A 14,501-nucleotide genomic window follows, 5' to 3' on the forward strand; every position below is an offset into this window, starting at 1 on the left:
GTACCAGCTACATCATCTATTGATGTTGCTGTAACTAACTCTATTTTGCACCATCCTATCTTGAACCGATTACGGAAGCTTATAATTCTATTCCTTTGCCTATAAAATAACAGAGTATTTCATAAAATCAATCTTTCATAATCATTACTACTACCACTAATGTTCATAACTTTAAAAAGCAAAACACCAGAACAAGAATTCAAACTTAAAAATGTCAACAAAAGTTGGCTTTGATGAATATGATTAGTAACTTGATTCCATTTGTTACTTATCCTTTTTAAATTACATAACGAAAAACATAAATGTAAGAATATAAAGTGGATTTCATCACCTTCAATTCAAATAGTCCTTGCTGCAAGCTCCAAAACTCAACAGCTTATCAATAGATTTCAATTATTATTATGATCGATCCCCAAATCTTACAATGTGTGCATCACCTAGTTTCATTGTCATCTAGTGTGTCTGACTGATTAAGCAGAAGTAGTGATTCTATGTTGGAGGAGTCAAAAGAGTCACAATCCACATAAAACCCAAGTTTATTGAAGTGTCAATCAAACGATACAATAAAATTATTACAATCACCTACACCAACAACCCAGTAAATAAAGCCGTTTATAACCAATGGAGTTTGGTACCAAAATATGACATTAAACCATTTACTAGGAATTTTAATACGTTTGTTCTTAAGGTGACAATTAACTCTAGTTAAAATGAGAATTAGAGACAGTTTATCCGAACATTGAAAACGAATTATTGCAACTTCAAGTCACAATAACTCAAATCAGCAACAAAACATACAATCCAAACACCTGGTTAATTATATGGGACTTACCCGAATTACCCGAAGAGTTATAACTTTAAAGTGAGTTTTCTGGTGGTGTCAATCCATAAGTGACCCACTTTGCAAGGTTTTAAATGGATCAAAAAAGATAAACTTAGAATATGAGACTCTTGACCAAAAATGTCACCCTTGTTGCATACAATAATCCTAACCCGGTCACCTCAAATGGTGGTCCCAACAATAAGTTACCACAATAATGACTTCTTTATATGACTAGTATTAGTGGTTTGAATGTACAGTCCCACAACAGTAATAACACTGCAGAGTTTACTGAACCATAGTTTCAATTTCTCTGATCAAAGTGAAAAAAACTGAGAAATGTGGTCCTATTTCCAATTCCCACATCGTTATCGAGCTTATCCTTTTAAAATATTTCTATATGCCAAAAAAGGCTTTTTTAAAATTATGGATGGTGGTGATAAGATGGGTTGAATGGATGAGTTGAGTGAGGTGTTGAAATGGGTAAAGCTAAGACCAACCAGAACGGGTCAACCTGACTCAATAAATACTTCTTCGTCCAATTTTGAAATTCGTTAGTAGATAATAAACAACTCAATGATTAGCACAATATAGAACATAAACAACACAAAAGTAAGGAGCTCATAATTTGCAGCAAAAAATATGTATAACCAAAAAAAAAAAAAAAAAAAAAAAAAAAAAAAAAATGCAATCTAAACACCACCAAAACAAAAGACTCAATGTTAACAACCATAAGAATCAATCAATTAAAGGTAGGGTGTGATTTACCTTTCTGAGATGTATTAACATAAACATGGAGGATCAAAGTGTGGCCAAACTCAACAACATCAAACTGTTACTAGCACATCGGTTATCACTATTTACTCTGAACCAATAATACAAATAAGCCACTTGTAACAGTGCCTTGTGGAGGGCTATTTTCAGAGGTTCTGGTTTGTTTTTGTGTGTGTTTGTGTGTATATAAATAAATTGATTTCTAAAAGACGAAACACCAGAACACGAATTGAAAGCATTCATGTGAAAACAAGTTGGCTTCAATACTACTAAATGTCTCATTATCATAAATCAAAAATTAAGAGTATTAAGATAAAAAAAAAAAAAAACTATTGAAACTGGATCAATGCATATATTAAGTAACAAAAAACTAAAATGTGAGAATACAAATTGGACTTTCATCTTCAATTCATATGTTCCTTGTTGCATTCTTAAAAAATCAAACAAATGAGTAGATTTCAACTTTCGTGATCTACAAATCTTGTAGCGTGTTCATCATCATCATCATCATCATCATCATCATCATCATCATCATAAATATCATCATAATCATAATCATAATCATCATCATAATCATCATCATTAAGTGTGCCAGATTGATCAAGCAGAAGTAGTGACTCTGTGTAGGAGCTAACAGAGGAACATTCCACATAAAGCCCAAGATCATTAAAGTGTTCCAAATTAGGTTCGTAAGCTACAAGCTCACGTACATATCTATCATCTATCTTTTCAATTATAAGTTGCTCATTATCCCTGGATCCCACTACTTTCCACCTCTCAGGTAAGGTAACACTGTAGAGCTTGGTAAATAATCTTGAAACATGGTCCATCAACCACACATTGTGAACGTTTTCTTTTGAGTTAATGCGTTCAATTTTAACCAGACCAAGAGAGTTTCTTAGCTTAAAGATCATGTCGAAATAGGTTAAATCACTAGGTACTTGTACTTTGGCGAATACTTCATTTCTCAAATCAAAAGATACGTTCGCGTCAGTGTAATCGTCTATATAGGCACACCAGTAAATAAACCCGTTTATAACCAATGGAGTTTTGTAACACAAATCAATATTGAACCATTTACGAGGAAGTTTGGTTAACGGACTTCTCCACTCCCCTGTACTTGCTGTAAAGACCTCAACTCGCCAAACTCTATTTACGCAGTGCTGAAGGTCATCATCATATAGAACATGTTTATCTTCAACATGAATGATATTTATCTTGACAATCTTAGGGTCAAGAGTGTTAGGACAAACACCAAAACCAACATAAATACGCTTATCATAAAATGCATCAATTGCTACTGATTTTCTTATCGAAGGATTCCATATAACGTAGAGATTGAAATAATCATCTTCACGTAAATAACAACCAGTAAAGCAAAGCAAGCCATAAGAGCTACCAACAAACTTTATTTGATTTATATTTAATAGTTGATTAAAGAACATATGATACCTTAAGGAAATCTTGTTTTGGGGGAATGAATCATCATCGTCAACTATCAAACAATACTCTGGATACCCACCCGTTAATAGAAGATGTTTTCAATGTGCCTAGCCCACAATGTAATCAGAATTAAATTCAGAGCTATCAATCAAAGACTTCCATTCTTTTGAGACGGATCGAAATCGAATAAGTGATTTAACAGGAAGATGACAAAAGATTTTGATTTGTATAATCGAAGGTATGTAATTTGACATCGTTTTTTGTTTTTGTTTTTGGAGATCTACGTAACCTATCTAACAATATTTATACACAAAGTTATACAGGTAATTAACTTTAAATCTTAATCACACCCCTTTTTTCGATAAATATATGAAAAATCTAAGCTATTGATAATTAATTAATATTTTTCAGTTATAAACTCCTTAAAATCCGACAGTTCATTAGGAAACAAATACGTAATGTTAGCTAGAAAATTTCTTCCTTTGAAATGTAGTTTTAAAATACTAGTAACTATAACTGTCATGATCATGATAATAATATAATATATCTTATGCTTTTTGAAAAAAAAATATAATATATCTTATCTTATTCTTGATATCAAAATAAAACCTATGATACCTCGGTTATATGAATGCTCGTATCTATCCTTATTTGGGATTTCATATTTCATTAATATAATTAATAGTTCGGCGACTTATTGTTTTTTCAAAGGTAATTTTTTTTTTTTGAAAAGCAAACACATTCTACACGAATTATCCACGAATATATACAAATGTCCACGATGGGACTTGAACTCACAACCTCTTGATTGGAGGGACTCCTCGATACTGCTGGGCCAATGGCCCTTTGGTAATATAATGTAGCATTATAATTATAACTACAATTATAGCTATATATATTTTTTAACGGCGATAAATGTTAGACTACACTATTGAGTCCATGTATTGAGTCCACGTGTTATGTTATCGGGCTCAGCCCATTGCTATCGACATCGAATGCTCGCATTTATCACTCACACACGCGTTAGGAGGAAACTTAATTCGCGACGATACTGGCAGTACCATCGAAGGTTGGAAAAGCCCTCTGAGTCTTTTCCAAATCGTATTGATGTTGACAGTTGATATGCGTTGAACACACCTAATCTTATTATAGTAAAGTTCTCGAATTCATTCACAGGGAGCAATTGTATTCAATATTTAATTGCTAAAAATTGTTCTAAAAGGTTTGTTTGTAAAAAGGGGGTTTTGTTTAAAACTAGTAACAGAAATAATTAAACGAGATTCAGATAGAGAAAGCAGTGTTCACTCAGATGGTTCATTATTGATGTGAATTGTTCTTTCAGTTAAAACCGATTAAATGTCTGATAAATAGACTACTGCACTCAACCTAAGTTAAACTCATATAAAACCTTAATTACTACAATCACTTGAAGTAACCACACTACTATATCATCAAGGTACCAATTAATCAACACTCACACTCACATGTAAGTGTCTAGATATCCTAAGAGTTGAAGCATAACTTGTTAATCGCCAATTAACTCACATTAACTAGTAAACAAACTATGTAATTAAAGTCAAGTAGCTAACAAATACACTAGTTGATCCTTTGGCTAGCACAATAGTTACTAATTAATATGATTAAGTTATTAATGTTTGACCCGGATTAAAATCACTTAAAATCCTAACTACAAAGATCACTCAATGTAATTATCACCATTAAGATGCCTAAATACCATTTAATTACCGATTAGTTCTTTAACACAATCACTTGAGATCAATTACCTAATCGTCTAGATCACTAAAAGTGTTGAAGTATATGCTATCTATCATCAATCATCTCACAATAATCAATTGACAACATATATAATTGAATTAAAGCATAAAGCATGCAAAACAATGGTTTATTGATCAAACTTAATAAACATAATCATCAAACATTAAAATTCTTGAAATAAGAACAATCCAACATCATATACTACTACATCTGAGCAAACACAAAGGTTTTTAGCCTAGCATGTTCATGGAAACAAAAACCAAAACAAAATTGATAAAAGTATTCATTATAGTTTCGCAAAGATAGATGAAACTCGATACCAATCTTGATCTCTGATCCAATATTCAATCCTAGATGTAACCCCCTTTCGATTTGGTGAAGAATGGCTTTTCAATGGCCAAAATCACCTAAAAACAAGCTCTCACGGCTGAAAAACTTAATGACCTAAAAAATCCTCGAACTGCAATTTTTAAACGTCCAGGTGCATCAGCATCGACCTCGCGATCGCGAGGTCCTTCTTCTTCCAATTTTCGCGAGCGCTAAAAGTGTACCAGCTAACCAACGATCGCGATCTATTGCTTCGGTAACCTGAAAACGCTCGGGATTGAAGTAGCGAACGCGAAATTTTGTACACATACACCCTCACGATCGCGAGGGTCTTTTTTCCAGATCTGGTCCTTCAGTTTTTTTTTTATACTTTTACGCAGGAAGAAGACCCAGTTGCAAATTAAACCAATAAACTAACTTTTTTTATCACGAATAAAGTCCTAAATGCTCAAAACTCTTCAACAACATCCTCGAACCATAATCTTCAATATTTGACAAATTTAAACTCTTTATCTTCATATAATAACCGAAATAATAACAAAACAAACCCAATAGTGCGAGGTAAACACGTATAAATCGAGCACTATCAACAGTACCATCAAAGCTTGAAAACACCCTGCTTGAAGTGACAATCGAACCGGGGTTGGCGGTACCCCATGTTGGATCTCACCCTCATGTCACTCATGTCAAGCTTCGGTGATAATAATTATAGCTATATACTAAGGGTAATAGGTAATAATATATCCAACTACCAGATCCATTAAAAATCTGCATTACGTATTTGTACAATACAAGTATTGACGTAATGACCAGATTGCCCCCACTTTACTATTCATTAGCTTACGATGTAATTATTAAGTAATAATAATCTTTGATTGGATTTCAAGAAGAATCAAGGATAAAAAGATTGATTGGCATGTTTGGTTGACGAGTCCACAAATGTATCTAAATTAGTCTTCGATGTATATGTCTCGTGTGGCCGCTCAGTAGCTTGTTGCTCCCTCGGCATAAAGCTCTTGGTGGCCAGTTTTGTGTCTCTTAGCTTGTAACATATAGAGCTTAATCATTTCCAGCACTAATGCGTAGGCAATAGAACTTGTTAAATAACATTTCACAAAATATTAAAAAGAATATTAAATATGTCAACTTATGAGCCAAAGACAACTTACGGTTTTCTACTTTCTCACTCTACGATGCCCACCCCAAACCCATCTTTTTGAATTTCAAATAACCCAAATTCAACCCCAATTTCGAACCCTAACCCATCTTTTCTGGAAGTATCTAGTGCTCCGGCTAACTTTCTTCCTTCGATTTCGAGTCGTCTACCAATTGATGGTTCCTTATTGGGTTTGCTTAGACAAATGGATGAAAATGTGAGGGGATTTCCGCTTTTGTTTCAGACCAACAACAACACCCGACTGTTGTTCCTGTTGTTCCCGCTGCTGGTGATTAATCTTTTTCTTCGGCAAAAGATCATCCAAGTTTTGGAATTTCCGGATGCACGGTGTTCATTGGAAGATTAGCTAATTGTACTCGGGTTATGTTGAGCAATATTTTTGGGTAAGAAAGGGATATTGCAACGGAAAAAGAATTTCGGATTTTGGAGGGCATCGCGATAAGTCCTATGTCCTACTACAGGTGCCGCGACAACCTTTACCAAGTCCGAACGATTGTCAACCACCAAATCTGCAGGTCTACAAAATTCACCCCAGCTTGTGTTTCAATGACGGGTAAGGAAGTCAAGCTACATGCGCCCATCAAATCGAACACTATACCGGGGGCGAGACATGACCGCAACTTAAGATGAATTAGAAAGAACGAAGAAGTAAAAAAATGAGACGTCACAAGAGTGAGGCAAGATTTGGAACTCCGCTGCGAGAGTGACACCTCGCGAACCGGGCTTTTAGAGATGAGGCCTTTTGGTGAAGCGGACCTTTCGGGGGTTCCTTAAGGACAGATTCACTCTGCGTAGATTGACTGAATGCAGAAAACCTTCCACTGGCAGGCGATCGTGCAGAGATTAAGTTTTGTCTTGGGAGAAAGTATGCTTTCAAGGTCCTATTTCTCCTCAAAATCTGCACTGTCGGCAGTCTCTAACTTAAACGGATCTGCAATTTTCGATTATCCGATCTATGTGGGGTGGCCCAAGAACTCGTCAAACGACTTAAGTCACAATCAAAGGACTACGTTCACTCCAAAAAAGGTACTTTAATCTTGTTTTTAATTATACCATAACCACTTGTTTAGATCGTTGTGTTCTAATGATTGATTCACGCCCTTTCGAGATTGATAAGTTGAAGTGTTTTCTTGCTATGTGTAAAATCGTGGTCGCACATATTAGCAATTTTGGCACTTTTAGTTGTGTATTAGTATGCTCATATGAGTTTAACGTGAACAAATTGCTTGAATTTTTCCTTGACCGTGAAGAATTAGTGCTCATTTCTCCTTTGTTGGGTAAAGAGGACGAGTTTTTTAGGTTTGTTTGTCTTGAATTATGGGGTGTTCGAGTGAAATATTTCTCTGTTGTTAATGCAAGTGTATTGGCAAACATTTTGGTAAAGTTATCTCGGTGGCTAAGGTGTCAGATTCTCTTAGCAATGTGGGGTCTATCTTTGCTTTTGCTGAACGGGGTTAATGATCCGACATGTATTGAAAAGTTACATAGTAATGGGTATTCGGGTGAGTGGCTACAGAGTTTAATCAAGATATTTGGAAGGACATCGATCTGGTGACTAGGGATGAAAAAGGTGTTGTAATGACTAGAGCTGAAGGGATTGAAGATGTCGAAGGTGATGATGATTCTACTTTTTCTAGTCAACAGGGGGCTCGAGTGGCAAAAAATGTTATTCCTAATTATTCGGTTCCTTACGATACGGTTAAGTAGAGGTTAGACATACAAGGTAGCAAGGCAGGAAGTGGTTCGGGTTGTAGTGATGTTTCGTCTTCGTTTTATAAATTAAATGGTGTGGCAAATGCCCATGTTGTTCCTGCTGATTCGCTTGAAATGTAATGTCCAGTTTCTCCTACTTGTGTCCTGTTTGGATCAATTGATGATACGGTGCTGGATGCATACGGTTTTGATCAGGTTTTAATTAATAGCGATGGTTTAAAGAGTAATAATCATAGGAATGACCTTGGTGTTGTTTATAGTGTTGATACTGATTTTAACTCTGCTACTGTTAATAGATTTAATACTATTAAGAAAATATTTGTTAAGAATACAAATGAGGTCAACTTGGATGCTCAGGAGGTTTTAGAGGGTGTTAATGGTGTTAAGGCTAATGTTTGATCTTGTGGTGGTTGTGAAGGCAATGGTGATCGGCTCGTTGATAATAAAGTTCATTTTGTACCTCAAAATTTGGTTGTGGTGGTGGATTGTTTTGCGATTGTACTAGTGCTACGTATAAAGGATTTTGTCAAGAATGGATAATTTTCAATAAAGAAAAACTAATGGACGTGGGTTTTAAAGTGTACGTAGCTAAAAATGGTGGTAAATGGGCGAGCAAAAAGAAAGCTAAAGATGCCTCTTGTTCTTTAGGTTTGGCTGATAATGATGATGATGAGGATACATGGGTTTCAATTCAAAATCTCTTCAAAGAGTGATGTGTAAAATCTAACTGTTAAAATACTAATCAAATCACTCAGACATTAACACACTTACTCAGGCAACTAAACTCGATGCAAAGTAAACGACCAGTTTGATCCACATAGAGCAATTTATTCGGAAATTAAACTATTAATTATTCTAAAAAACGGGATTTGTATTTTGAGAAAACACGAAACATAATTAAAACGCAAATTCAAATTATAAAAGGGTATCCATGTGACGACCCATCCAAAACCATCATGTACGGATCATCAACAACAAGTCTATTACACGGTATAACGCTATATGCTGTTTTTAAAAAAAGTTTTTGCATTCATGAAAAGATAACGTTTTTACCAACGTCAAATGTTTTACAAAAGTAACGTGCTTCTACGAATAAAAAGCATTAACATAAGTACGTGACACTAAGGTCATTACAAAACCATAGTTCGAAAATAACATAAGTTGTTAATGTAAAATAAAAGTTCCATGATTGAGACATCTCTAACAAGGCAGCGGAAGTCTAACACAGCGAGTCTATAACAGCAGAAGCAAATTCGTCTAAGCACCTGAGAAATAACATGCTTTAAAACGTCAACACGAATGTTGGTGAGCTATAGTTTTATTGTAATCAATAATGTAATGTAGACCATGAGATTTCGTATTCAAAACAATATGAAAAGTATATGCTTAACCGTGGGCACTTGGTAACTAACTTAACGTAAAATAATATATCACCCCCTTAAAGTACACTTGGCGAGTGCGTTAAAACAGACGAAGTATTAAACACCCGTTAAATGCTAGCGCGACTAGCCCGAGTGGGGATGTCAAACCCTATGGATCCATATCTAAGATTCGCGTTCACCTGTTCATAAACCAATGACTAAACGTTACCGAGCTAAGGGGAAAATTTGTGCCGTTATGTCACCCACACATATATAAAGTTTAAGTACTCGTGTCTAGTATGTAAAACATAAAAAGCGCATGTATTCTCAGTCCCAAAAATAGTTGAAGTAAAAAGGGATGTATAACTCACAGTGAATGTGCGGTAAAGTCGATACGAAAAAGTAAGCAAGTAGTAAGTCGGTCCAAACAAGTAAGTTGGTCGATCCAAAAGGCCCTCAACCTAAGTCAATGGTTGCTAAGTCAGTAAATCGTTCCAAAAGGTTTAAAAGTACGTAAATTAAGTCCTAAGCATCATCATTATCATCATACGTAAAAGATAAAGTAAGTTTTCAACAAGAATAGAGATCGAAACAAAGGGCTGACTTCGGACAGCTGCTACGACCCCTATACAAACTGAAATGACGTGAGGTCAGTGGCCAAGGCTCCGTTTGTGAGTCCTCTTACTGCTTTCCAATTTTCAGATCCTAACTCGATGTTTTTTGACCGTGGTGACGGTTCAAGCGCGAGTAGGTCAGAAATTTGAGCACGTCGTTACGAAGGCGTAGTGATTTTCAGAAGGCTATAAATCCTAAACCGTATATCGGATTTAGGTGAGTCTTAAATGAAAAGTCATCTACTCGAACCGAACTATCTGTAAATCAACTTTCCAGAAGTCCCAGGAGTCTGATCAGACCCTAAAAAACAGAAACAAGTGCTCCGGTGGGTTTCTTGGTGTTTGATGCTCATCGCGGTTCTCATCCTTGATGCGTATAAGTCTCAAGTGTACAACTCTTTGATGTTTTAGCATCATTATGACCAAGTTTTAACCACAACACACAACTAAAAGTAAAAGCTAACTTTCTATAAGTTTTGAACATCAAAGTTGTCTCTTTATTGTGTAAATACAATAAAGCTTCAACCTTTGTCCTTTTGACACAAGTTTATGCATCTTCATCATATGAGATGATGAAGACTTGATTTTTATCACCATAAAAATCATAGAAAGGTTCCAAGTAAGTGAGATCTACAATAATAACTTAGATCTCAAGTGTTAAGAAACCCTAAGCAAGAAAGCTTGGATTTTTACAAGATTAATGAGACCATAAGCTAGAAAGCGAAGATCAAGTGTAAATAATGAGATCATAAGCTAAAAAGCTTAGATCTAAACAAAATAATGGAACCCTAAGCTAGAAAGCTTGGATCTTTAATGTTCTTAAAGATCTTTAAAGTAAGAAGTCAGATCTTCAAGTTTCATGAAGATCATAAACACAAGTTTTGATATTTTAACAAAATAAAGTGATCTTAAGCTATAAAACTTTGATCCAACAAAGTAATGAAGATTCAAAGCTAAAAAGCTTGAGTCTTTCATGTTCTTGAAGGATTCAAATCAAAGTTTGAATCTATAAGATATAACAAGATCAAAAAGCTAAAAAGCTTGATCCTTTGATGATGATGATGATGTCGTGATTCAAGAAAGAAAAAGAAGAAGAAGAAAATTCAAGAACTTACAATTTTAGTGTGAGAAAGACTAGAGAGAAAATTAGAGAGCAAGTGTGTGTGAAATGAGAATGAAATGAAGTGTGAAATGAAGAATGAGGCTTGCATATATGGTGGTGGTGGGGGAGCATGGTGGCCGTAGGTTTTGGGGACAAAGGGGGACAACTTTTGCTTTTTGCGTGGTGGTGGTACAAAGGTGGTGCTTGTATGTTGGGATCCCATGTAACATGTTGTAGTAATGGCACACAAATATGCTAGTATGTTGGCTTATCTTAATGAGTTTTTGTCTTATATTTTAAAGGGTCATAAATCCATTAAAATTGGGCTAACTTAAAAGTCCACTAGCTAGAGTAGGGTGGGCTTAAGTCCATTAAGGTAAAAAGTCCATTAAGACTAACTAGTGTGCATTAGTAAAACACTAAGCGTAATTAAGAAACCAATAAGCCAAGTAATCGTCATTAGAAAATAACAATTAGTATTACGTAGTCATAATATTCCAATTATGACAAAAGTTTAACGTGTACAAAGTACGTAGCTCGTTCTAAAAGACAAGTGACACTAACGGTCGTAAAAGCATTCGAGGATCAAGTTAAGTGATTAAGCACTTAATAACACGTTTTAAAATATTAACGAAAGTAATTAACATGAATTAAGATACCAGAATATAATATAGCTCAGTACGCACAAATACGCAGTTTTGTGAAAATAAACATAAGTCAAAAAAGCCGGGTCGTTACAATCCACTTAGACTCAATTCCCTAGGATCAGGATTGCTTTATTATAAGACCGTTAACAAATCAGATAAATAAGTTGGTTTCCCGCACTTAATTACTAATTCAATTATGAAGTGTCAGTTTTTCACGCTAGTTTCCTACACACTTCAGAAGAACACATTCAATTAATTAATTACTTTCGATGGGGGTTTAGATAAGGATAATTGATGTCCCGTTTTATCTTCACGATTACCTAATCGATTGATGGGATTAATTTTTAATTCAATTACACTAGTTTCCCGCATGCAATTTAACAATTCTAAATATTTTTCAACAACCTAGTTTAGTTTATCAACCTAATAACTTTCGTTATCTTAATCAATAGACTTATAACTAATGGGATCAGTTCAAAGGGAGTAATCAAGAGTCAAGGATCTAAGTAAACTAATTATGATAAACAAAAGAATAAGCAATCCATCACCTAGGTTCGTGCATCTAAGTGAATACGTGAATAAAAAGGATTTAGCTAGACATGGCAAGAATAATAGCAATAAAACACAAGGATAAACAATAATCAACCATTGTTAAAATTAAAATAAAGATAGATGATGTACCAATTATTAAAGATTTAAACCTAGGAGTTTAAGAGCTCCAAACACCATGAAAAACTAGGAAAAACGTAATAGAAACTGCAGTTTTCGTAATGTAAAGTCTATCCCTAAATTTGGGGTTAGATTAAGTATTTATAGTGCATAATTCGAAACCAAAACCGCCATCAATTTTCATGCCCAGGAGGTATTTTTTGCGCCCGCCAAAGTACATTTATCGTTCAACTGGGTCTGTTCCAAACTTCGAAATCTATCGGTCGGATAGCATTTTTCGTGGACAGGAAAATGCATGAACAGCAGATACGATTTTTGATTGTCGCAGAGCTTTAAGATACGGACGTCTGGGCTTTGATTTCACCTTAATCTGAGTTACGAGGAGTTAGATATGGTCGTTTTTGTGCAGACGCGTAGATTTTGCTAAACCAATAAGTTCTCACAAAATTTCCCCATTCTTTAACCATAAGCCTTCAATATTATGTACCAAATAACCTCTAAAACCACATTTATTGACCCCAACTCATATAAGAACCATCCATGACTATAAAAGGCGTCGAGAACATGTCGAAAATCACTAAAACTCATACCGAAGCACTTCTTGATGTCGAAACACAAATATTCATAAATATTACCAAAATGTTTTCAATAATCTTCAAGGTATAAACGTTTAGAACCCGATAATGCATAAGAATATGCATGAATATGGTGTTATTAAAGACGCTTGTGTTGACGATCTTGAGGCTAGTTCTTCGGATCCAGGACATCATATTGACGGGAATTGTTTTTTTCAAGACATTGAAGATTGTGGTATTATCACTCCATCTACGGTGGTTTTGGTTGGTGGGAACGCTAAAGTTTTGAACTACAAAATTGGTAATCGTAATGGTAAAAGGATCTATCGAGACACCGTTGATGTGAAGATGAAGAAAGCAACTCGTTAGTATGTGATATTGTGAAACCACACCTAATTTTATTGTAATAATAGTTCAGATTCGTCCACAGATAGCAGTTCTTCAAGATTTAATTACTAATAAATATTGTAAAGAAAATGGTTTTGAGTCGAGATTTTATTAAAACTAATCGTGAAAGAAAAATAATAAACGAATAAACAGATTGATGAAATAGTGTTCACTCGGATGATTCACAAATGACGTGGATTGCTCTTTCAGTTGAAACTGATTAATTATCTGAAAATATAGTTTTATGACTCTTCACAAAGTCTTATTCAGTCAAACTCAATTAACTCAGGTAGATTTTATTCGAAAGATTAAACTATATTATGATTAAGCTATTAATATTCAACCTGGATTAAACTCACGTAAAACCATAACTACAAAAATCACTCAGAGTAATTATCATGATTATGAAGTTAAATTTACCATTCAATTACCAACTACACTCACATGTAACTGTCTAGATCACTAACGTGTTGAAGTACAAACTGTTTATCACCAATAAACTCACGTAAACTAGTCCACGCTTTGTATAATCGAAATAAAGTAATAAACATACATAACAATGGTTCTTTTGATCATACTTAACAAACAATATAATTCATAAAATAAAGCAATCTAACGATCATAAATTTCACATCCAAGCAAACACTAGGAGATTTAGCCTAGCATATTCATGGATAAAACATTCAAACAATAAAAACAATATAGATCCATAGCAATCTCACAAAAACTAATGGAAAATAATGTACCAATGATGAATAATTACACACGATTAATGCTTGATGTTAATCCCCTTTTAATTTGGTAAAGATTGGTCTTTGAAGCTCCAAAATCGTCCTAAAATTGACCAAAAATGGAACCAAAACGTACATACCCTAAAAACTAATCGGGCATCAAAATAAATACATCAGCACTGTCCAGTTAATTTTCGCGATCGCGACAATTAACAGCATAGGACCTCGTGATCGCGAGGTCCATTTCTCCTGATCTCGCGTTCGATTCAAATTGTTTCGGTTCATGAGAAAGGCTCGACACCAATCTAGCGATAGCGAGCTTGGAAACTCCATTTTAAGCTTGAAATTTGATTTTAACTTTTGGCGTTAACCCGGGTTCAAACCT

This window comes from Rutidosis leptorrhynchoides, chromosome 11 (assembly GCF_046630445.1).
Source record: "Rutidosis leptorrhynchoides isolate AG116_Rl617_1_P2 chromosome 11, CSIRO_AGI_Rlap_v1, whole genome shotgun sequence".
Taxonomy (NCBI): Eukaryota; Viridiplantae; Streptophyta; class Magnoliopsida; order Asterales; family Asteraceae; genus Rutidosis; species Rutidosis leptorrhynchoides.